The 23,009-nt window shown below is 45.0% G+C and overlaps 1 protein-coding gene across 1 annotated transcript in view; it reads right to left on the bottom strand.

The window, feature by feature from the left end:
* Positions 1-5,927, bottom strand: part of ELP3 (elongator acetyltransferase complex subunit 3) — a 1,295,792-nt gene extending 1,289,865 nt beyond the window's left edge. The window contains exon 1 of the mRNA XM_069605694.1: positions 5,787-5,927. The gene's annotated coding sequence lies outside the window, so the exon portion shown is untranslated. The remainder of the gene's footprint in view (positions 1-5,786) is intronic.
* Between the last annotated feature and the right edge of the window lie 17,082 nt (positions 5,928-23,009).

Below are 23,009 nucleotides of genomic sequence, written 5' to 3' on the forward strand. Positions count from 1 at the left end.
TCACCTGCGTCACCACAAACCAACCGCTGTCTTTTCTTTCCCAGGTGGAGGTGTTATTGGTGAGGAAACATTCAAAAGGGGTCTTAGGCTCCACCCCTTTCTCATACGAGAGTGTGCTGGCGCCAGGGAATGGTGGCTCGCTAGATGGAGAATTACAGCTAGTGTCTCAATTCATCTGAGGGTTTTCCGGCAGGTTTGGGATGTCAGTTTGGAAAGGAGACTGCTCTGCGGCCCAATAGCAGGTAAGCACATTTGAAATAGCTGAAGGGCTCTGCGCACTCCCTAACCATGGAGGTGTTTTCCTTTTCATGATCTCTGTCGCAAAGAGGCGCTTTGCTCTGTTTGACTGCTGGGCAGGTTGCTCTGTGCTTTGGCTGCTTCTCGTGGTCTCCTTCTTGGGCAGGTGGCTCACCAACTGCTAAGTATGCTAGTACTTGAAGTGCTACCTGAGAAGAAAACAAAACATCTAGCATTGTACAGTACAGGCATGGGGCAAGAAAAGGTGGTACTCATTTCAAACATACAGGCACGGGTAGAAGGGGGTTTATGGGGGTAAGGAGCTGCTGGATGCCAGGGACATGACCCTTTGGAGGAGGGGTGGGAGAAGCACAATGGGGTACTAGCGCGGTAAAGGAAGGGGGGATGCTATTTGCACAAACGGGCTTCCCTGGGGGTACAAAGATGGGGGAACAGGTATTGATTGAAGAAGGAGGGGCTTGGCAGGAATGAAGGTTGAGAGGATTTTAAGGAGACGGAAGGAAGCAAGGCTTTGGTAGGAAGGAATTTTAAATGTTTTAATTATTTAATTGTGGGGGACTGGGAATTGTTTATTTATTTAATTGTTTGGCAATTGTTAAAACAATTTAGTCTGTAAGGGCAGGGAGCCATGGTAGTGTTTCTTTGTGAGCTGTGGCCTGTCACATTAAAGCAACCTTTTCCACTTTAAAGCGAGTCTGGGTATTTTTGTGCAGTAAGCCCAAAGGCACAGGGGCTGGGGCCCTCACACATCCTGTCTCTGGATCATGACCGGCTCTGGTGAACACTGTTACCCCAGGCTGAGATGGGTCCACAGCCCCTCTTTACAGAGGCATGTCTCTGACCCTTTTACAAGCATCAGTCTCTGAATACATTATATTTTTTTTAAATCATTTTGAAGCATTCTCCATTGTACCAAAGACTGCCATGAAATTAGGCCCAGTTCATGACGACTAGCAGCTACAAGAAAAGACGACGGTAGTCTCAATACAGGTTTCCACAGTTACCCTCTTATGCCAAAATCTATTCCAATTGTAAAAAAAAAAAACACATTCCATGCCATGAACAAACATGGCATCATTTTAATTTTTATAAAAGGGGATCCACGGGTAACCTCCCAAATGTCATTACATTTTTGTATGTATGCTATCAAAGTTGTCCGTTTCTTCCTCATCTGAATTCTGATCTAGTTCAAACCGGTGTGTTTCCAGCTGACCTGGAGGAGCAGTGCACTCACAGGGTCGCAGCAGGTGACCCGCGCGTGACGCCATTAACCCCGCAGCAAGTCAGGCACAAGGGGGCGATCTTGTACAAGACGGAGGTCAGACCCCATGACCAAGGGTCAGCACTGTTTATCAAGCTGTCCAGAATGTCAACAACTAATTTCTCTGGCTAGATAATTACAGGCGAGTAGTTGAGGGTAAACGTCGGCAAGGGCAATGACCCACGAATGTCATTTATTCTGTGGGATTCTTAGGCAACGGGTTGGCTCATCGTATCCAGTGCTTTAGAGAAAATGCCGAATCAAAGACGACTACCGCTAGCTCTGCCTATTGCATCACACTTTCGAGACTGATAACAATTAGCATCGTTTGCTGGATTGAAATAATGCCTTTTCGGCGTTATGCAAAAGAAAAATGACTAGCCGACGCTAGATGAAACGAGGTGTTCACTATTATTCGCTGATGTGATTACCGTAACACTGTCAGCACCTGGACTATTTATCATTTAGGGTAATAAAACCTGAGATCAACAATTAGAGCTTCTTGGTAAACGAGTTAGTCTAAAAGAAAGTCTCTCTATTGCTCAATGCCACTCGCATTTCCGTAACAAGCACTGCAACGCCAACAATGTTTTCTTTTGTGGACGTATGTGACAGGCATTTGCAAGGCACTGCCATAATTGGACTACTTGGAAATAAGAGGGCAACAGCTGGCAAATTGTGTGAGTAACAGGGCGTATGGTGTCAGTGCCTATCAAATGGCTAACGTCATGTTGGACACCGTCCAATGCAAAAAGAAAGGAGTCGAGTTAGATCAATAATTGGTGGGTCTGCATGTCAACAATTATACCTGCCACTAGGTGGCAGCAATCCACTGGAAGAATCTCATTTATTACATGAAATGAAACAAGTCATTTCGAAGGGATTTGGTCACCCTGTGCATGTTAGCGCACATCTGTCATTTGAATGAACTCGTAGCGCTTTGGCAGCCTGAGAGTGCCAGCTTACACCGGTTTTGAGTTTCCGGAGGACTTCACATTGCATAATGACTGGCACTGAGTACAGCATTTTGTAATTTGTAAATGGGTATTTGCATTACATTCAACACAGAATAGCATAACAAATTGGCACAGCATAGTAGACTATCCCGTAGCTGTACCTTTAAGCGTGGCAATGCTGCGGCTGAGTTGTGCCTGGTGTTAGGTTGGCTAGGTTAGTTGATAGTTTATGGGGAATGTCCGGTCTCATTACATTGTGCCCACGTGTTAGGCTGAGTAAATAAATAGGCATGCCCAAGAAGGGAGGGAAATGGGGGGCAATTGCCCCTCTGATTGGCGCTCTGCCCTCCCTCTGTGGAGGGCCACACATTGCAGTGGTTATAAGAGGTACGACTCTAGCTGGCCAGCAGTCACTTTTTCACAGACGGTTACCTTTTGGCTGTCCTTTCTTGTGCCCTGATGCAGACGTCATGGCCATGGGCCATAAACATTGTGGTGAGCATGCCACAATTTCATGCCCCTGGGCATACCTCTCAACCTTTTGAGACTGCTTGGAGGGTGAGAGCCTGGGTTGGACACCGGAGGCGGCGCCCAGGGTTAGAGGAAGTGACATCACAGGAAGTGACATCACAGGAAGGTGTGCGAAGAAAATACCACTATTAACTTACTACACTGCTACAAAACTAGGCTCTTTTGCATGCAACCATTGTACCAAGTAAATGCAGTTAAAAAAACAATACACATGTTCTTTCTGTACAGTTTATTTTTTTCCCCCAGAAGCAAACCTGCCTGCAAAATAAATGTAGAACTTTCACAAGAAACCAACTGTGCTCATATGATGTTTAAACTCGAAATAGTGGAACAGAGGCAGTACATAAATCTGGAGACTAAAGCCTCAATTTGAACAATTATTCATTGGTCAGTTTGCAATTCAAATACCTTAGTTCTTATGCTTCAGGTTGTATGCTCGTGTAGCCTTTTTGGCTAGCTCTATCAAATCATCATTTGGCTTCAATCTGTGGCAAGGATGTGAGGCTTCATTGGTGTGTAGTTTTACTCGTATAATTGACGATAGTGTTCTGGACAGATCTAAGCTGCTTCTAAGTTCTGTTTGTTCTTTCGTATCATGGAGAACACCCTTTCTTCCTGAGCATTTGAATGAGGCAAAATTAAAATTAGGAGTGCCAGTTTACAAAGATGAGGGAAGAGTTTTAATTTAGTAAACCTTGCCCAGATTGTGTCCATCCTTTCAGGTGGCTCATCAATGTCTCTTATTGCTCAACATATTTCTATGATGACGTATATAATCTAAAGCTAATAATGAAAGGCAAAGGGGAACCTTAATAAATATCTATATCAACTAAACTTGTGGCTTAAATTGTCAACATCCCAGTTCCACCATTTAACCAAAGTGTGTGATCCAGGGCAGATCTGCAGCTCTGTGTTTTACTCTGTGTTTGACTGCAGAGCGTATGTTAAACTATCATGCTGTAATTTAAAAAAGGCCTGACTATAGAGTTGCCCCATATATAACAATCGTGCAATTTAGGTATTTTGAACCACAAAGTTATTTGCCAATTGGCTTACTTATGGGAACGTATTCTAAAGTCTACTTCCATGGTGCCTCCATGTAGCAAAAACAGATGCAAAGCCCTTTTCTGTGAAGTCACTTCTGTTGGTGTAATGCATATACAAATTAAGAGGTGTATATGAATTTTGCCCCATAGAGCATGGACAGAGCTCTAATAGATGAGTTCCCTGCATCTGTAATGATTTGAAGTTTTCTTTTTTTGTTGTGTGTCAAAATGCCATGTTGTTCTGTTTTTATAATTGTGGTGGTAGACAGGCACAGTCCTGCCGCTCCTATGCAGTCTACCCACGACAGAGAAATAATCTATAACACAGGATGAAGGGCAACAGTGACAGCAACTTGTATGAAGACGCTACATAGAGAGGCAGCTGGCCAGCAGCAAGCAAGACTTTCCAGCACTCCACAAGTGAGGGACATTCTATTAAAGTGACATAACTTTGATATTATTCATAGATGAGTATTTCACTTATATCTCTCTCATCCATGAGTAATATGAACCACCCTGCTCAGCATGTGCCCTTGAAGGGTGGACGGGGAATGCTCAGCGCAAATGTTAATTCCGTTTCATGCTCTTTCTCGGCCGCCAAATGGCTGTAAAATGCCTGGGAGGGTGAAAGTAAACACACCCGGCTTGTACACCTTACTTTTGCACTTGGGGGCTTTGGTAAAGGCCCAAATGTTTGCAGAATTAGATTGGTGGTCACCCTGGCCTAGTTCCAAACTGAGCCACGCCCTGGGCCCAACAGGAGATTGGCCAACCCACTGTGCCCAACTCCATGCTGGAAACACTCTGTGCCATTACTTGGTATAACAACACCTTCTGCCAGCACCAGACTGAGCAACATTTTGCCCAGTAACAGACTGAACAACTCCCTGTCCCAAACAACAGACTGAACAGCAGCCTGTGTCCAGCACCACAAAGGTCATGGAGGTATGCCCAGAAGTCATGCAAGTCTCTCTCTCTCTCCCCCTCTTCATTTCCCTCTCCCTCTCTCCATCTCCCCTTCCATCTCCCTCTCCCTCTCCCCTCCCCCTCTCACCTCCCTCACCCTCCCGCTCCCTTTCCCCCTTCCTGTTTCTCTCCCCCTCTCCTTCTTCCCCTCTCCCCCTTCTCCTCATCTCTCTCCCCCTCCCTCTCGCTCTCCACTTCCTCTTTCCTCTCCCTCTACCCCCTCCCTCTCCCTCTCTCCATCTCCCCCTCCCTCTCCCTCACCCCTCCCTCCCCTTCCCTCTCCCCTCCCGCTCCCTTTCCCCTTTCTGTTCCTCTCCCCCTCTTCCCTCTCTCTCTCCCCTTTCTCCACATCCCTCTCCCCCTCCACCTCCTCCTTCCTCTCCCTCTACCCCCTCCCTCTCTCCATCTCTCCCTCCCTCACCCCTCCCTCCCTCACCTCTCTCCCCTTCCCTCTCATTGTTCCTAAGTAAACTACACTACGAAAAATATGGTTATGATTTCACTAAGGTGATATACATTTCATACAAGAATGGATCACCATACGTATCATTAATATCTGTGTTTACAGATCCATATTGTCAAATATTGTCAAATTACTGTGACTCCAAGCAGACGTCCAAGGCCATATGATAATATAGCACTTACCCTTAAGCTCTTTTTTATAGAACAAATATGTATACAAATATCATTGCAGTGAAAAATTCCTACATTTTTTTGGTCACAGAATGTTGGCAAGTTACGTAGTGCGGCTGACAGCACTTTTCTTACCTGGACTCAGGCTGGCTTTGTTTTCCTGAAGTAATGTAATCCTCGCCTCCACGACGGAATTCAAAGGCGGCAGGCAGCAGTGGCTCAGAGTCCTTGGATCCGAGGCTGCAGCAGCAGGCAGGCACTGCCACTCCGAAACGAGGTCGTCTGTCTCAGGCGAAAAAGCTTGCAGGATGCACGTCGCACGCAAGAAAACCAAACAACTTTCGTTTCCCGCGCACTGGCTCATTAAACATGCCAGATGCCTGCACCCAGAGCCAGCAGCACGCATGCGCAGTGCTACTGAGTCGCGTGAGGTGGGGGAAGGCTGGTGAAACCAAGGAGCTGGCGGGTGGGCGGGTGTGTGGATGCTTTTGGCGGGTGTCACCCGCCAAAAGCGGGTGAGTTGAGAGCTATGCCCTGGGTTCAGGGGCACGTTCCTGGCCCAGGACACACATCCTGTTATGCAGGGGCGGGGTGGCCGCACCCTAAATAAGGACACACTCACACACACACAGCTCGGTGCGTATACTGCCGCCCCATGGGACGGCCATCCTATTTATGTCTTCCCGTGATGTGGCTGTTGTGGCCCACTCAATGATCATGCATACACAAGTTACTTGAACAGGGGGGCTTTATTGCCAACTAACAGGTACTGGCTCTTACTGTCCTTGTGCTGGAGACTGATCATATATATGGATGGGGCAGGATGTGGAGCTGTGCAGCTGCAGTCAATGTAATGCCGGTGTCAGAAGGAGTGTTGGGACTGGCGTGGCATTCTTTCCTGCTCCTGCGCTCCGAATGGCGCTTCGCGGGCAGTCCCCGCCTCTTGCCGGGTCACGTCTTCTTGCGAGATGTCGGGCACGACTTCTCGCAATTTCGTCGACTCTACATAACTCCTTTTGTTGAGCAACACAGTTATTCCATCACATAGTCTGCAAAATGTCCAGGTCTCCTCCTTTCTCTTTGTGGGCGAGTCCCTTCTACCTCTCCCTTACGTGGCGAGTTTTCCATCTCTGCTGTTCTCTCCCGCAGTACTTCACCCCACCTCGGACTGTTCCCTTCTTGAGTATGAATTCCTTCCGACTGCTCTATCTCCTGTTGAGGCCGCTCTTCAGCTAGCGACTTGTCACCACCAGAACTTCTTTCAACGCTAACACGGTCCTGAAGTGATGGACTGTGCATTTCTGCTGTTCACTTTTCATATAGTGCTACATGTTCTAGGTTCCATCTCCTCCCATCTTGGGTGCGCACATTTTGGTCCCTCGCTGACACACTCACTGATCGACTAAACTTGGATCGTGTCACAGGGTCTCTATGTGACAGTTTAATTTTGATAAGGTCCCCCTCTTGTACAGTGCTTCACTGTGGAGCTCTCCTCTTGTCGTTCCACATTTTCATGCAATCTTTGCTTCTCCTCATTCGCCAGACTAATTCTTCCATGTTCACTGTGTCATCCTCCCTTATTTTTGACAGCTATGGTGGGACTAAGGTGGAAGCTGCTCTGCGACCTCTGAGGAGGTGGAAAAGTGATATGTTTGCGATCCCATTAGGGGTAACACAGTGGGCCGCCACAGCTTCCTTAACTGGGCTATGAGGGTCTAGTCCCGCTGCTGTGGCTAGTTGCATGCCCCCTTTGTTAACCAGTTTGTGCGTTCCACCAGGCCGTTTGCTTGAGGATGATGTAGGGACACCTTTATCTGGTGAATATTATTTTCCTTCAGACATTTTTACATTTCCCTTGAGACAAGTTGGACCCCATTGTTCGTGACCACTTCCCATGGTAACTCTTCTCTTTGGAAGACATCTTTGAGGAAGCGGATCACGGTGGGTGTGGTGATGTCTGGGACAAACTCTACCTCCACCCATTTCGAGAGGTAGTCTACCAGCACAATCCCATGCTTGTGTTCTGGATTCATTAAATCCAATGGGCTTATGAAGTCCAATCCTAGTTTTTGCCACACCCCTTCCGGCACTTTTGTGTAATGGAGCTTGCCGGACCGTGAGTCTTTTATCAATGTTGAGGCATTCATGACACCTTTCCATCATTGCTCTTATGTCCGAGTCCATGCCAGGCCACCATTATGATTCTCTCACTCGCCTCCTCGTCATGTTGCTCCGCAGGGGTCCTGTGTGGGCCTTGCACATGATGGTTCTCCTTAGTGTCACTGGTGGGGTTGCTTGATCGCTTCTCACTAACATCCCCTCGTGCTAAAAAATCTTATCAGCTACCTTTCAATGTGGAAGCACACCTTCAGGGCCTGCTTTCTCGTCCGGCCAGCCTTTCCGGACCCATTCAGTGACATGTTTTGTTGTGGTATCTTTAGCAGACTCATCCTTCCAATGATTGTCACTCATCTCCAGTAGCTCCTTGCTCCTGAGATCACCTAGTGAAGCAACTACGCATTCATCTTTGAGGAAGCTGGTCGATGTGGCTTTCCGTTCATGCAACCTGGACATGCAGTCCGCCTGAGTATTTTTCCACCCTGCGATATGCTGTATCTTATAAGTATATTCTTGTAACCTTGTTGTGATGTGGGTCAAGCGGGGAGTGGATGTTCGGGTATCTGCCGGAATTAGCATATGCACCAGGGATTTGTGGTCTGTTACCAACTGAAATTTCGTGCCCCACACATACGTTTGAAAGTAATATACTGCCCAGGCAATGCCAACATTTCTTTCTCTATGGCGGAGTAATTCTTTTCCGCTTGTGACAATGCTTTTGAGGCGAACGCCACAATGTGCTCTTCTTCACCCTTCTTCTGGGTTAACGTTGTCCCGAATCCATATGAACCGGAGTCAGCGATCACTGTTCTCCACTGTGGGTTAAATAGTTGGAGGAAGGGGCGCATGCGCGATACCTTCTTTGACCTCTTCGAAGGCTTTCGACTGCCTCTCTCTCCACTGACAATTTGCACCTTTGGTTTCAAAGGAGTTTGGCACACATTTTGCATAGAACTTGGACGGGCCTAAAAACAATCTCAACTCCTCCTTGCTGTTGGGTGGGGGTGCCTTTACTATGGCCTGCAATAGATCCTTTTTTCGGGCTGATCCCTGACTTGGATATCATGTAGCCCAGTTACTCCGCTTCTGCAGCCTGTAATATGCACTTGTTGTAGCGTAGCCAAACTCCTGCTTCCTGTAATTTGGCTAGTACATTGCAAAGCACTTTGTCGTGTGCCTCTTGATTCTCAGCATATATCAGGATGTTGTCCTGAAAGTAGGAAACGTTCACTATGTTTTTCAGCAAGGAGTCCATCATGCTTGGAAGGCCGATGTGGCCGAGGACAGTGCGAACGGCATGCATGTAAACTGGTATGTACCAAATGGAGTTATGAAGGCTGTAAGGGGTCTTGACTCTCGATGCAGATTGATCTGATGATAGGCGTCTCTCATGTCGAGCTTCCCAAACACTTTTGCCTCTTTCATTAACAGAATTAGTTAATTGATGCATGGTAAAGGATAGCTGTCCGATACCACTTCAAGATTTAGGCTACATAGGTCGATACAAATACATAGATCCCCTGTGTTTTTCTTTTTTTAGCACTACCGGGCTGAGCCAGTCCGACGACTCTACCGGTTAAATCATCCCTTCCTTCAGCATCTTTTCAAGGTTCGCCTAGAGCGCACTTCTAGCTGTTGCTGGTACCGGTCTTACCTTTTGCTTTACTGGTACGGCACTATGTTTCAATTTGATTTTGTGAACGTAGTTCCTGATTTTCCCAGGTGTGTCAGAGAGCAGTTCGGGAAATTCCTCTTTGGTGATCAACACTCCTCCTCTGGCTATAGACAGGACCTGTCATTCTACACTGGGATCCAGTCTAATTTGATCATCCCATTACATAACAGCTGGGCCCCTTTCTGCAAAGTATACCTTGGGCTTTGTACTTCTTCCTTTGAACTCCATGATAGCTCGGATGTATCCCAGTAAATTCACTGTGGGGTTGTGCTTGGTCATGCGAACTTCCACTTTCTCTTTGCCGAACATGCGTTTGTATGTGTGGATCGGTAATATGGTGAGGTCTGAGCCGGCATCTGCCCTCACTCTCGTCTCACTTCCGCCTACCTTGATGGTGCAGTGGGGCTTTTCTCTGCAAGCTGTGACACTGTTGACCATAATCACCATGGGACATCCCTCTTCTTCAGAAGAGGCCTCATCCTGTCACTGCTTTCTTGCCTCTCCACGTGCAAACTGTGGGAAAATGTCCAAACCTTCTGCATTTGGAGCACTCCCCGTTCCTTTCAGGACAATCTCTGCTATTCGCTGAATGAGTGGTGCAGGCACACCTATGGCACTTGAGTGGCTCACGTCTTCCTGTGGTATCTTCTTTGGCTTCACGTTGCCATCTATCTCATCCTTTGTAGTGTACCGGCTGCACTTCAGGTACTGAAACACTACCTGCCCACTCCTTGCGGCTGCAGGATGTCTCCTCCACCACTCTCACAATCTGGATGGTTTTGTCTAGTTGAAGCTCCTTTTCGAGGATGTATTTGTCCTGGACCTTGCGATTGTTGGTGTGCACGAAGAGCATGTCGCAAATCCTGTCTTCTGACCTGCCGCCAAATTCACATATCGCTGCCAATTCTCTTAGCTTGAAGAAATAGTCCTCAACCGGTTTCGCTGGCTCCTGTTGTCTGCTATAGAACCTGATTCTATGCAGGACTATGTTCCCTCTGGACGAAAACCTCTTCACTATCCTCCTCACTGCTTCTTTATAAGCGGTGTCATCATCCCATTCCGCAGCTTGCATTCAGTCCTGCAAACGTCCCCTGGCCTTCAACCCCTAGTGCATTGAGCAGCATGGCCTTTTCCGAACTGCAGGGTAATCAGTCCCACCAACCGCCTCCAAATATGCCTGAAACAGGGGCTCCCACTGAAGCCATGGAATGACTGGCCTACCCGGGGCCTGTAAGAATGGTGGTGGTGGTGTCGCTCCCTGCATCTTGAAGGTTGTGGGTGGTCCGTGAATCCTCGTCACCAATTCTGTTGTGGCCCACTCAATGATCATGATACACAAGTTACTTGAACAAGGGGGCTTTATTGCCAACTTGCACATTACAGGTACTGGCTCTTACTGTCCTTGTGCTGGAGACTGATCATCTATATGGGAATGCTGCAGGATGTGGAGCTGTGCAGCTGCAGTCAATGTTATGCAGATCCTCGCTGACACCGTCCACACCACAATCAGCGCGAGCTTCGCCAGATTAACTCTCAGGAGCCCGGTATTCATTACCGCAACACATACCGGATACCACAATTTTTTCACCAAGGGATATCCACTCTTCCCTTCTGAAGCTGGTTCATGACTATTGGGTTTGATTAATTACAGACCCTTTTGCAGCATTTTGAGAAGAGCACACTATATTCTCTAGACTCATGATTTTCTCCAGTCACTTCTGCTTATGCTCTGTACCGAGGTCTTGTTTGACGTCCTTACCCCCTGCCTTTGAAGAATTCCCCCTCATTTACTTTGGGGAATTTTACTACTTATTTTGCCCCGAGGAAGGCGGTTCTTTAACATCAGTGGCCTTACAAGTGGCCCGCCGAAACGTTAAAGTGGTCTTCTTGTCTATTGGAACTCATCTTTGTTTCCAATTTCTTACAGATTTATTCTCTTTAAGACCCTTTCTTTTCAAAAAACCGCATTATGTGAAAAGTGTAAGTCGGCAGACCTGTATAAATGTATTTACATCGGAAGACCTATATAAATGTATTTACATCTTGCCTAATCAACTGGCAGACCTTTATAAATGCATTCACATTTTGTTTAAATCAACTTAACTTTAAATGAAAAAATTATTTTTTGCTTTATTTGTTAATTTTATGTCTTTGTTTAAAGGAATGAATTTTATGTACTTGTTAAATACACTCACCTTTTGTGAAATAAATGAGTAAAACTCATGAATAAAAGATGTTTTCAGTGTGATATTATATTGCTCTATGCTTCTCATGGTTACCTTGGGTTGTTCTAAGTTACAATAATCAGGATATCTTGTTCTGGATACCATGTGAATAGTAATCATAACTTTCCAAATTTAGTTTTTACGGCTCTTGAAACTCTGTTATGTGAACATTTGAGACCCCCTCATTAGCTGTACCACTTTTGGGGCAATCCCCGTTTATGTGCTTAATGTTATGCTGGTGTCAGGAGGAGCGCCGGGGCTGCTGAATGGTGCTTCGCGGGGAGTCCCCACCTCTCGCTAGGTCACATCTTCTCGCAAGAGGTCGGCACGACATCTCGCGAATTTGTCGAATCTGCAGTGGCACGCATGCACACACGTGACCGTGCACACGTCACTACATCCCTTGTTAACAATAAATAAACAACAAAATGCAACATAACTTTCTCAAAAACTGTACTGTAGCTGGCAAATATGTGTCCTCTCTTCCACAGCTCAACCTATCATATGGTCCTGCAGTCTTACCAGCAACCTCCTTGTTGCAATCAGTGTATGCCTTCCCAAGGACCTCGATAAACCACAAAAAAAACGAAAACGAGGCAACTTTGCCTTATTATAACTGGCGCTTCTCAGGTTGTCCATTATGGTGGCTGCTGTGGGTGTTCATACAGAATCAGGAATGCTTGATTACAAAGAACACATGAAGTTAATCTCCTCGTTCATTCCTTTAGGAATCAGGAAACTCAAACGATCTATCCAGAAAGTTTCTCGTTGATCCATTGTTTTCTGAAAGTTTTCATGTGGATCTCTCTTTTCCACTATTTCTAGGATAGCGAATCGAAGTTATGTTTTTTGTCATGCCAATGTCTTGCCACAGCCGAAGTTTTGTTATTGTTATGTATACAGGAACTGTGTTCGTTCCATCTTGTTTTAGCCGTCCTTACAGTTTGTCCGACATAATGCAAGCCACAGGGACATTTTATGGTGTATATCACGTTTTAGGGGTCACATGTTCCAAAGCTTTTAGTTTAATATTTTCTCCTGTATACGGATGTTTCAAAGAATCACCTTTCATGATGTAGCTGAAATTGCTACAATTTAGGCAAGGAAAAGTACCTGTTCTCTTGTTGGCTTTCTTCCTTTGTGCTGGTCTGGTCTTTACAAGTTTATCTTTCAAATTATGGCTCCGTTGATAAGCGAATTTAGGACCTCTTTGAATAAATGTTCTACCCGTTGGTCGCAGATGACTGTGTTCCAGTGTTTTTTAATGATAGTTTTAATGCGGTTACTCTGTCTTGAGTACTTGGATACGAATACTAGGGGGGTTCATCATCCTTCTTGGTTTTAGTTCTCAATAGATCTTCCCTTTTCTGAGTTGCTATGTGTATTTCTGCTGCTGTCACTTCTTTTTTCATGTATCCACGGTCCAGAAAATTCTTGCCCATTTCTTTGACTTCTTTTTCGTACTCTACAGGGTCACTCACTAGTCTTTTCACACGAAGGATCTGGCTATATGGTACATTTTTGATGAGGCTTGGTTGGTGAAAGCTTAGTAGTTGGAGTAGATTATTCCTATCTGTAGGCTTTCGAAAGATGGTGGTCTGGTATCCTTTGTTGGTTATTCTGATTTGTACATCCAGGAAGTGTATACTTTCACGAGAGTATTCATGTGTAAACTGTATTCTTGTGTCTTTACTGTTCAGGTAATCAAAGAATTCAAGTAGTTCTGGTTCACTGCCTTTCCATACCCCAAAAATATCACAATGTATCTTATCCAGATACCTAGATGTTGTTGCCACCGTTGGTAAAGTAAAACATATTCGGTTTCAAATTTGTGCATGAATGAGTTTGCATACGGAGGGGCCATGGTGGCCCCCATAGCTGTGCCAGCCACCTGTAGGGAGTAATTATCTTTGTATCTAAATTACAAATTGTTGCTGATGAATTTCAGCAGTGCCATTAAGAATTCTTTTTGAGCTCTTATCTCCTCTGCTTTAAGAAGTATCCATTCCACTGCTTTGTTACCCCGATTGTTTGGGATTGACGTATACAAACTCTTAACGTCAATTGTAAAGCAAATGTTTTGGGAGTCAAATGGTATTGAGTTCAGATGTTGCAAAAAGTGTGTAGAGTCTCGGATGTATGTACTTGCTTTTTGAATCAAAGGTTGCAGGAAGTAGTCCACATATTTACCAAGAGGTTCTAGGATGCTGTTTATCCCTGCAACAATTCGTCTGCCTGGCGGTTTGACTGAGTCTTTGTGTACCTTTTGAGACTATAAAAGTGTGGTATCCGTGGGTATGGATTCGTCAAGAATTCTTTCGTATGATGCTTTATCCACTTTAGTTCCTCTGCTTTATCCAAAAGGATCTCTAGATTTTGTTTAATTTCTGCTGTTGGATCCTTTTCTAATGGTGCATAGGTATTGATATCTCTCAGTTGTCTTTCGCATTCTTCATCATAGTCCACCGTGTTCAACATATCTAGACCACCACCTTTATCTGCAGCTCTTATTGTGATGTTCGGATCACCATATAGATCTTGGATTCATTTTAACTCGTGTGGTTTCATATTGCGTCCAGTTTTAGATTTAAAATGCATTTTTTCAAAGTCTCTCGTTACCTGTTTTTGAAAAATGTCTACTGATTGGACACTAATAGGAGGGATAAAGGTGCTCTTGCTCCTGAATTCTTTCAAATCTTCTTCTTTTTTGTTCCCTGTTTCCTCATTTTCTACTTCGATAAAAACACTTTTAGCTTCATTTTTTCTGATTAGTTTGTATAGTTACATTTTGGACTCAAATAAGGTGCTGTCATATGTAGGCACAAAGCTTAAGCCCTTTTGTATTGTCTGCAGGCTATTAAACAGCCGTTCTAACATGTCTTTTGCGATTGTATAGATCAAAGCGGCGAATGTTCTCCGACGCTTACCTTTTTTGTGGTTTATCGAGGTCCTTGTGCTATAGGACCAGTTTGAACTGGCAGCTCCAGGTTAAAATTATTGAAAACGACCTGAGAGATTTACACATTGAATAGAAGTGAGTAAACATTGTGGTGCCCACCACTCCGGTATTTTTTCTAGTTTTTTCCTCACCACAATTGAGATGGAGGCACACCGATCTTGAACTTCAAGAACAACCAGACCGAAGAAAGAATGTCATTTATAGAAATTGAGGCTTTAACAAGCAAAAGAGCAGATACGTTGGGCTCCACTACAGAAGAAGCAGAAACAATTGTCGGGCTAATAAAAGACAGCGGATTTGGGGCAAGCAGTACGAAAACACAAGATCCTAAACAACAGATTAAACAATTGGAATATCTTATACGCAAAGAAATAAATCGCAAATTACATGCCATCACGTTAGGGAGATACCACAAAATCCAAAGGATCCCAAGAGGGTTAAGAATACAATTACGACCAACATTGTGTAACGAGAGTAAAAGCTTTGTCAAGAAATGGGAGGCTATATTGAATAAGTGTTCCCTGGAGCTCATACTACTCACCATACAAGAGTTAGCCAACAATTTGGCGGACCTTAATAACGAAATCCAAGAAATAGAAAAATAACTTGTGGCAACACTAAACAGAGAAGAAGTTGACATAATCTTGGAAGAGATTAACAGTAAGCTAGCAGACTACAAGGCAAAGCTTGAGACCAAAAAGATTTGAAAATTCAAAAGAGATACATATGACTATTTGAAGGATGAAGTTTATACTTGGATGGATAAATATGGCCCTCCAATAAGAAAACCTAAACCTACAAATACCAGTGAGACGTCCAGTTCAGGAACAGATACTGAAAGAGAGTCTACTAACGTAGAAGAAGAGAATCCACCAACAGCTTCAGGATATACAAGGCCCTCAGTAGCGTCGACTAGAGGAAGAACAGCTTTTTTAGAGAAATGTAGAGGCGAACAAGAAGGGGGAAGAGAAAGACAAAGAGGGAACCCGAACACAAGGTTACAACACAAGAAAACATCATGATAAATCTATCAGCAAGGATATTGATGACTCAAGAACTGCAGACACTACAAAAGGGCTTAAGCTTTGTGCCTACGTATGACAGCACCTTATTTGAGTCCAAAATTGAACTATACAAACTAATCAGAAAAATGAAGCTAAAAGTGTTTTTTAGCGAACTAGAAAATGAGGAAACAGGGAACAAAAAAGAAGATTTGAAAGAATTCAGGAGCAAGAGCACCTTTATCCCTCCTATTAGTGTCCTATCAGTAGACATTTTTCAAAAACAGGTAACGAGAGACTTTGAAAAAATCCATTTTAAATCTAAAACTGGACGCAATATGAAACCACACGAGTTAAAATTATTCCAAGATCTATATGGTGATCCGGACATCACAATAAGAGCTGCAGATAAAGGTGGGGGTCCAGTTTTGTTGAACACGGAGGGCTATGATGAAGAATGCGAAATACAACTGAGAGATATCAATACCTATGCACCATTAGAAAATTATCCAACAGCAGAAATTAAACAAAATCTAGATATCCTTTAACAGAGGAACTAGATTGGATAAACCATCATACGAAAAAATTCTTGACGAATCCTTACCCACGGATACCACACTTTTATACTCTCCCAAAGGTACACAAAGACTCAGTCAAACCGCCAGGCAGACCAATTGTTGCAGGGATAAACAGCATCCTGAACCTCTTGGTAAACATATGGACTACTTCCTACAACCTTTGATTAAAAAAACAGGTACATACATCCGAGACTCTACACACTTTTTGCAACATCTGAACTCAATACCATTTGACTCCCAAAACATTTGCTTTACAAATGACGTTAAGAGTTTGTATACGTCAATCCCAAACAATCTGGGTAACAAAGCAGTGGAATGTATACTTCTTAAAGCAGAGGAGATAAGAGCTCAAAAAGAATTCATAATGGCACTGCTGGAATTCATCAGCAACAATTTGTACTTTAGATACAAAGATAATTACTACCTACAGGTTGCTGGCACAGCTATGGGGGCCACCATGACCCCTTCGTATGCAAACTCATTCATGCACAAATTTGAAAATGAATATGTTTTACTTAACCAACGGTGGCAACAACATCTAGCTATCTGGATAAGATACATTGATGATATTTTTGGTGTACGGAAAGGCAGTGAACCAGAACTATTTTAATTCTTTGATTACCTGAACAGTAAAGACAAAAGAATACAGTTTACACATGAATACTCTCGTGAAAGTATACACTTCCTGGATGTACAAATCAGAATAACCAACACAGGATACCAGACCACCATCTTTCGAAAGCCTACAGATAGGTATAACCTACTCCAACGACTAAGCTTTCACCAACCAAGCCTCATGAAAAATTTACCATATAGCCAGATGCTTCGTGTGAAAAGACTAGTGAGTGACCCTGTAGAGTACGAAAAAGAAGTCAAAGAAATGGGCAAGACATTTCTGGACCATGGATACATGAAAGAAGAAGTGACAGCAGCAGAAATACGCATAGCAACTCAGAAAAGGGAAGATCTATTGAGTACTAAAACCAAGAAGGATGATGAACCCCCCTAGTATTCGTATCCAAGTACTCAAGACAGAGTAACCACATTAAAACTATCATTAAAAAACACTGGAACAGAGTCACCTGCGACCAACGGGTAGAACATTTATTCAAAGAGGTCCCTACATTCGCTTATCAACAGAGCCATAATTTGAAAGATAAACTTGTAAAGACCAGACCAGCACAAAGGAAGAAAGCCACCAAGAGAATAGGTACTTTTCCTTGTCTAAATTGTAGCAATTGCGGCTACATCATGAAAGGTGATTCTTTGAAACATCCGTATACAGGAGAAAATATTAAACTAAAAAGCTTTGGAACATGTGACCCCTAAAACGTGATATACACCATAAAATGTCCCTGTGGCTTGCATTATGTCGGACAAACTGTAAGGACGGCTAAAACAAGATGGAACGAACACAGTTCCTGTATACATGACAACAACAAAACTTCGGCTGTGGCAAGACATTGGCATGACAAAAAACATAACTTGGCACAGATTCGATTCGCTATCCTAGAAATAGTGGAAAAGAGAGATCCACATGAAAACTTTCAGAAAACAATGGATCAACGAGAAACTTTCTGGATAGATCGTTTGAGTTTCCTGATTCCTAAAGGAATGAACGAGGAGATTAACTTCATGTGTTTTTTGTAATCAAGCATTCCTGATTCTGTATGAACACCCACAGCAGCCACCATAATGGACAACCTGGTCTGGAGTCCAGACATTGGCAGATGAGACGGACGTAATTTGACACTTGGAATGACATTTATTTCTAATTTAACTGACACCATGTGCTAGATTGTCTAAAACATTGTTTGGGTGAAGGTTTTCTGCTTGTCTTTTTAGACGAACAATCTTACGTGACTTTTTATTGTAAACGCTACATTTTTATTTTTATATTTACACTTGTGCCTGTTGAATCAAGACCTATCATTTGAAACCGGTAAATTAAGAACATAAATACAACACATAGGGCCTCATTACATGGTAGGCGGTAACCATGGCGCTATTAGCGCCATGGTTGCCGCTGGTATTTTACCGTGTCCGCCTTGGTGGATGGCGGAATTATTGCCCTACTCCAAGATGAGCGGGGGCGGTAATTCCCCATTCACCAAGGGACTTCCCCATTCCCATTTTTGCCCCCATAGGGCATAATGGGAATGGGGAAGGCGCTAATTACGGTACCGCAAATTGAGGTACCGTAATTAGCTCCATGGTCCCTTTGCGGCACCCTACTTTAACGGCTGGTTAAGGTCGGGCCCTGCAAAGGGAACTCGTAGGAAGGTGGTAAGGGTTTACCGGTACCGCTGCCCTTACCGGTACCGGTAAACCCTTACCGCCTACCTAATGATAGTTAGCTTTGTACATAACCAGTATGCATTTGCCAGTAGACGCCAAAGAGGTAGGTATACCTTGTTATCTGCGATAATGATAAATTTAGAACAGCACAAATAATACAACACTTATAACACTCATTTTACAGATCCCCACAATCACGCTACAATGCACTCGCATTCACAGTAACAGACTGAAACCAATGTTAATCACATGAGAACGGCGCTGACAGCTTGGCTATACATAGCGTTTTAGGAGTTGTCATGGAGACATCCCCGCCCCAGGGTAAACACCCGGGGGTGGGGCGCGAGGCGTCCGTGCTCCGGAATTACTGTTGGAGCACGGCGCCTCGCCACCATCTCCAAGGCAACGTTTAAATAGAACTAAGAGGCATGCGCGAGCATGTCTCTCTGCAAAAGGCAGGACAACGCAGAAACTGAAGGTAAGCGTCGGAGAACATTCGCCGCGTTTATCTATACAATCGCAAAAGACATGTTAGAATGGCTGTTTAATAGCCTGTTTCTTTCACAGAGACACGATTGACATATGCGTTTCGCCACGCATATGCAACACACGTGGCTGTAGCCGTGAGCGTTGCACAATAAAAGCCTTTGGGGCTTATTATATTTGACAGAGAGAGCGCATTGAAAGCGATCAGGTAGGACACTTTTCTGTCCTTAAACTGTGTACATAGAGTTTGTAACGCTGATACTAAATGGCATTTTCTGTTTTTCATTCATATTTTCTGGCGTACCAATTGTCATGATGCCTACCCCCGGGGACCCAGACCAAGTCCAGCAACCCCGGAAGCAGCCAACAAGTTACCCCAAGCAAGCCCAACAACCCCTGCTAGGGGCTATTTGGGTGCAGTCCTGGCGCCTATGGCGCCAGGCTCATATGGAGAGTCAGTCCTGGCGCCATAAGTGCCAGGCTCATAGACTAAAACTTAACTGATGCAGACCATGCTGCAAACTTACCTGATGCAGACCATGCTGCAAGAGCTCCAAGCCAAAAGAGGCTTGGAAGGGACTATTTTACCTAGGGACTATTTTTTTACTCGGGTGGGGCTGGGGAGGAATACTTACCTGGGACTACTTTGGAGGCTATTTAAACCACGCCCGAAGAGCAGCACACGCTTCGTGTTATTCTGCATCCAGCAGCGTAACGCTCACTGTGCCTGCAAGTCTGCATCCAGTCTTCTGCCCGCCTGCCTCGAGTTTGGAGCTCCTAGAAAAAGGGAGAAAGAAGGAGAAAAGGTTAGAACAAGAGCAATACCTTTGATCCTTACCTGAATTCCCGATCCATCGCGCCTTCGAGCTGGAAGAAAGAAGTTATTTTATGCGCATCGCCTCGCCTGCTGCAGTGCCGCGCTGAACTCACCGGCCTTCACAGCATCTTCACATTCCATCGCATCCTCCTGCACGTTCCCACCGCACTCCGGCACCTAAGGAGAAGACAAGAACAGCAAGGTGAGCCAAGGGAATACACAGAGGAATACCCCCCATAGACTTACCTGATTTTACCACCGGGGGTACTATTTCTCTTCACGGATCGGCGCACCTTCCACTGCATCCTAGCCGAACCCCGGCCCCTAACGGGAAACAAAAGGACAGCAAGGTGAAACAAAGGGACTAACAAGGGGAACCCTCCTCACCACAAAAGACTTACCTGATTTTACCACCGGAGGCATTGTTCCCCGAGACTTCATACTTTTTCTCAGCGCCTGAATAAGGGAGAAAGCAACAGGTTACATATGGACATTATTTTATTGAACTGTGTTGGATAATACAAATCCTTACCAGAATATTACCGGTTGCCACGAGGAACTCTTCAGTAGGGTCAAGCTGCAACCTGCAAGGAATCGGACAAGAGTGAAAGTCAGGCATTTGAACTCTTACAAACTACATACTTACGGCGTCTTGCTGGGAATATCGGAGTCATTATTTTTCTGGAACTCACCAATTCCTTCGAGCCAGTGAAGCAACTGATTATCTACGCGCACCTGCGCTCAATGCAGGATGGAGAGCTCATCTTTTCAAACCATCAGGTGAGACTATAAGAGGGGACATCCAAGGTGATCAGTGGGGAGAACAGCAGGGTGGGGGGATTTACACTCAACTCCACGGGTGGTTAATTCCCTTTCTCCATTTGCAGAAGAATATTCCTACGGGCCAAGCAAACAAAGCTAGGTGGGCCAGTCCAGTCCGTCATCTCGGCCCTACGAGTCACATTGGTGGAGACCGCAGCTGTCCAGTTCAGATCAACGCCTCTGTGGGAGCCAGATGAGCGTAACAGAACGCGAAGCCTACCTACAAATTCCCACCCGGGCGTTATGGATACCTCAGAGACTGACCAGTTGGCCCAATTACTAGGGGAACTGAGAGCTGAAGTGCATTCCGCCCGTCAAGAAACCAATGCCCTTAGGAGAGAACTGATTTTGTCAAAGGAGCAAACTGATGACCTTGCTAGGCAACTATTGCAAAGCCAGGTTGGACAAGCACCCCTACCTGGTTCCGGTGGAAATCCAGCTCCTGTGTTATCGAGTAACCCTGTGCAAATAAACCTACCTGGAAATATTCCATTGGCTCCACCCGAACGCTTTGCTGGAGATCCCAAAAGGTTCGTCGTGTTTATGAACCAATGCCGCCTGCACTTTTTATGCAGACCTGGAGCCTTCCCAAACAATCAAGCCAAGGTAGCCTTTGTATTGTCATATCGCAGCGGCAGTGCAGCTGATTGGTCAATTCCACTAGTTACTCAGGATGACCCAATTCTTTGGGATTTTCAGGGCTTTCAAACGAGCATGGAAAGCCTATTTGCCCGGCACTCCCAAGGACAGGCCCTGGATAACGAACTTTTGTCCCTACGACAGGGTAACCAGGACCTTCTATCTTATATCGCGACCTTTAATAGGTTGATAGTGGAAACTGGATGGCCTGAGGTAAAACGAATCACGTGATTTCATCAAGGGCTTCGAGGAGAACTCAAGGATGTCTTGGCTCAAGTCGTGAACCCACCTCAAGACTGCGCTGAATATATAGACTTAGTGGTCCAGTTAGATCACAGACTTCAGAACAGAAAGGCTGATCAAGCCAAGTTTGAGAACAGGGTGTTGGTCAAAACCCATGCTAACCCCAAAGGAGCAGATGCTTCAGAACCCATGCAAATCGGAGGGGTTAAAGGACCCTTAACCCAGAAGGAAAGAGAAAGGAGACGACAAATGCAATTGTGTCTATATTGTGGAACTTCTGGGCATTTTCTACGGGATTGCCCTGTAAAACCACCCAAGAAGGTGGTAGGAGCTGCTGATAAAAGCCATATGGAGTCAGACTCGGGAAACGACCACGCCCGACAAGCGTAGAGGTCTGCTTGCCGAGCTTGAAGAAGGATACTCAGACCTTGGATTTCATCATACCAATGGTCCTCGTAGATCCAGGGCAGCCATTGTGTATGCACGCAGTAAGGGCATACATTGACAGCGGGGCCATAGGAAACTATGTGGACTACGAATTGGCTTCCAGGATGAATCTGCCTCTCTGCCGAAAAACCACCTCCGATGTCATCACCACAGTCAATGGAACTGAAATTGCCTCTGGGCCTGTAACTCATTCCACCGCAGAGATGACATTATTGGGTCCGGATGGGCTCGAGAGGCTAATGTGTTTGATCTAATCAAGGCCCCACAGTTCCAAATAATACTGGGGATACCTTGGTTGGAAACAAATAATCCTTGTATTGATTGGCGAGAGAAGAGAATAACCTTCCCGGATTGTGCGCAAACCTGTTATCCAAGGAAAAATCTGAGCGCAGGCCTGGCCACAGTAACCACAGCAGTCATGCAACTACCTCCTGAATACCAAGAATTCCAGGATGTCTTCCAAAAAGAACAGGCAAACACCTTACCTCCTCACAGATCGTACGATTGCCAAATCGATCTCATACCTGGTGCACAACCCCCTTGTAGCAGGATCTATGCCCTTACGGAACCTGAGAACCTTCACCTACGACAATACTTAGACCAGTACTTTGCCAATGGCTTTATTCGCCCATCTAAGTCCCCTGCATCTTCAGCTTTGTTCTTCGTGCCCAAAAAGGAAGGTGACCTCAGAACATGCATAGACTACCGTGCATTGAACCAGATAACTGTTAAGAACCGATACCCATTGCCTCTGATCCCTGAACTACTAGACCAAGTGAAGGACGCTTGCATATACACTAAATTAGATCTCCGGGGGTCATACCATCTGGTGCGTGTAAAAGAGGGCGACGAATGGAAGACTGCTTTCCGCACTAAGTATGGGTTATTCGAATACCAGGTGATGCCTTTCGGGTTGTGCAATGCACCTGCAGCCTTCCAATACTTCATAAACAATGTCCTTCGTGAACTCATTGACGTTTGTGTTGTCGTATATATCGATGATATTCTAGTATACTCCTCTTCAGAATATGACCATGTGAAGCACGTCCG

The sequence above is a fragment of the Ambystoma mexicanum genome, chromosome 4p (assembly GCF_040938575.1).
Source record: "Ambystoma mexicanum isolate Mex_15411 chromosome 4p, UKY_AmexF1_1, whole genome shotgun sequence".
In the NCBI taxonomy this organism is placed as follows: Eukaryota; Metazoa; Chordata; class Amphibia; order Caudata; family Ambystomatidae; genus Ambystoma; species Ambystoma mexicanum.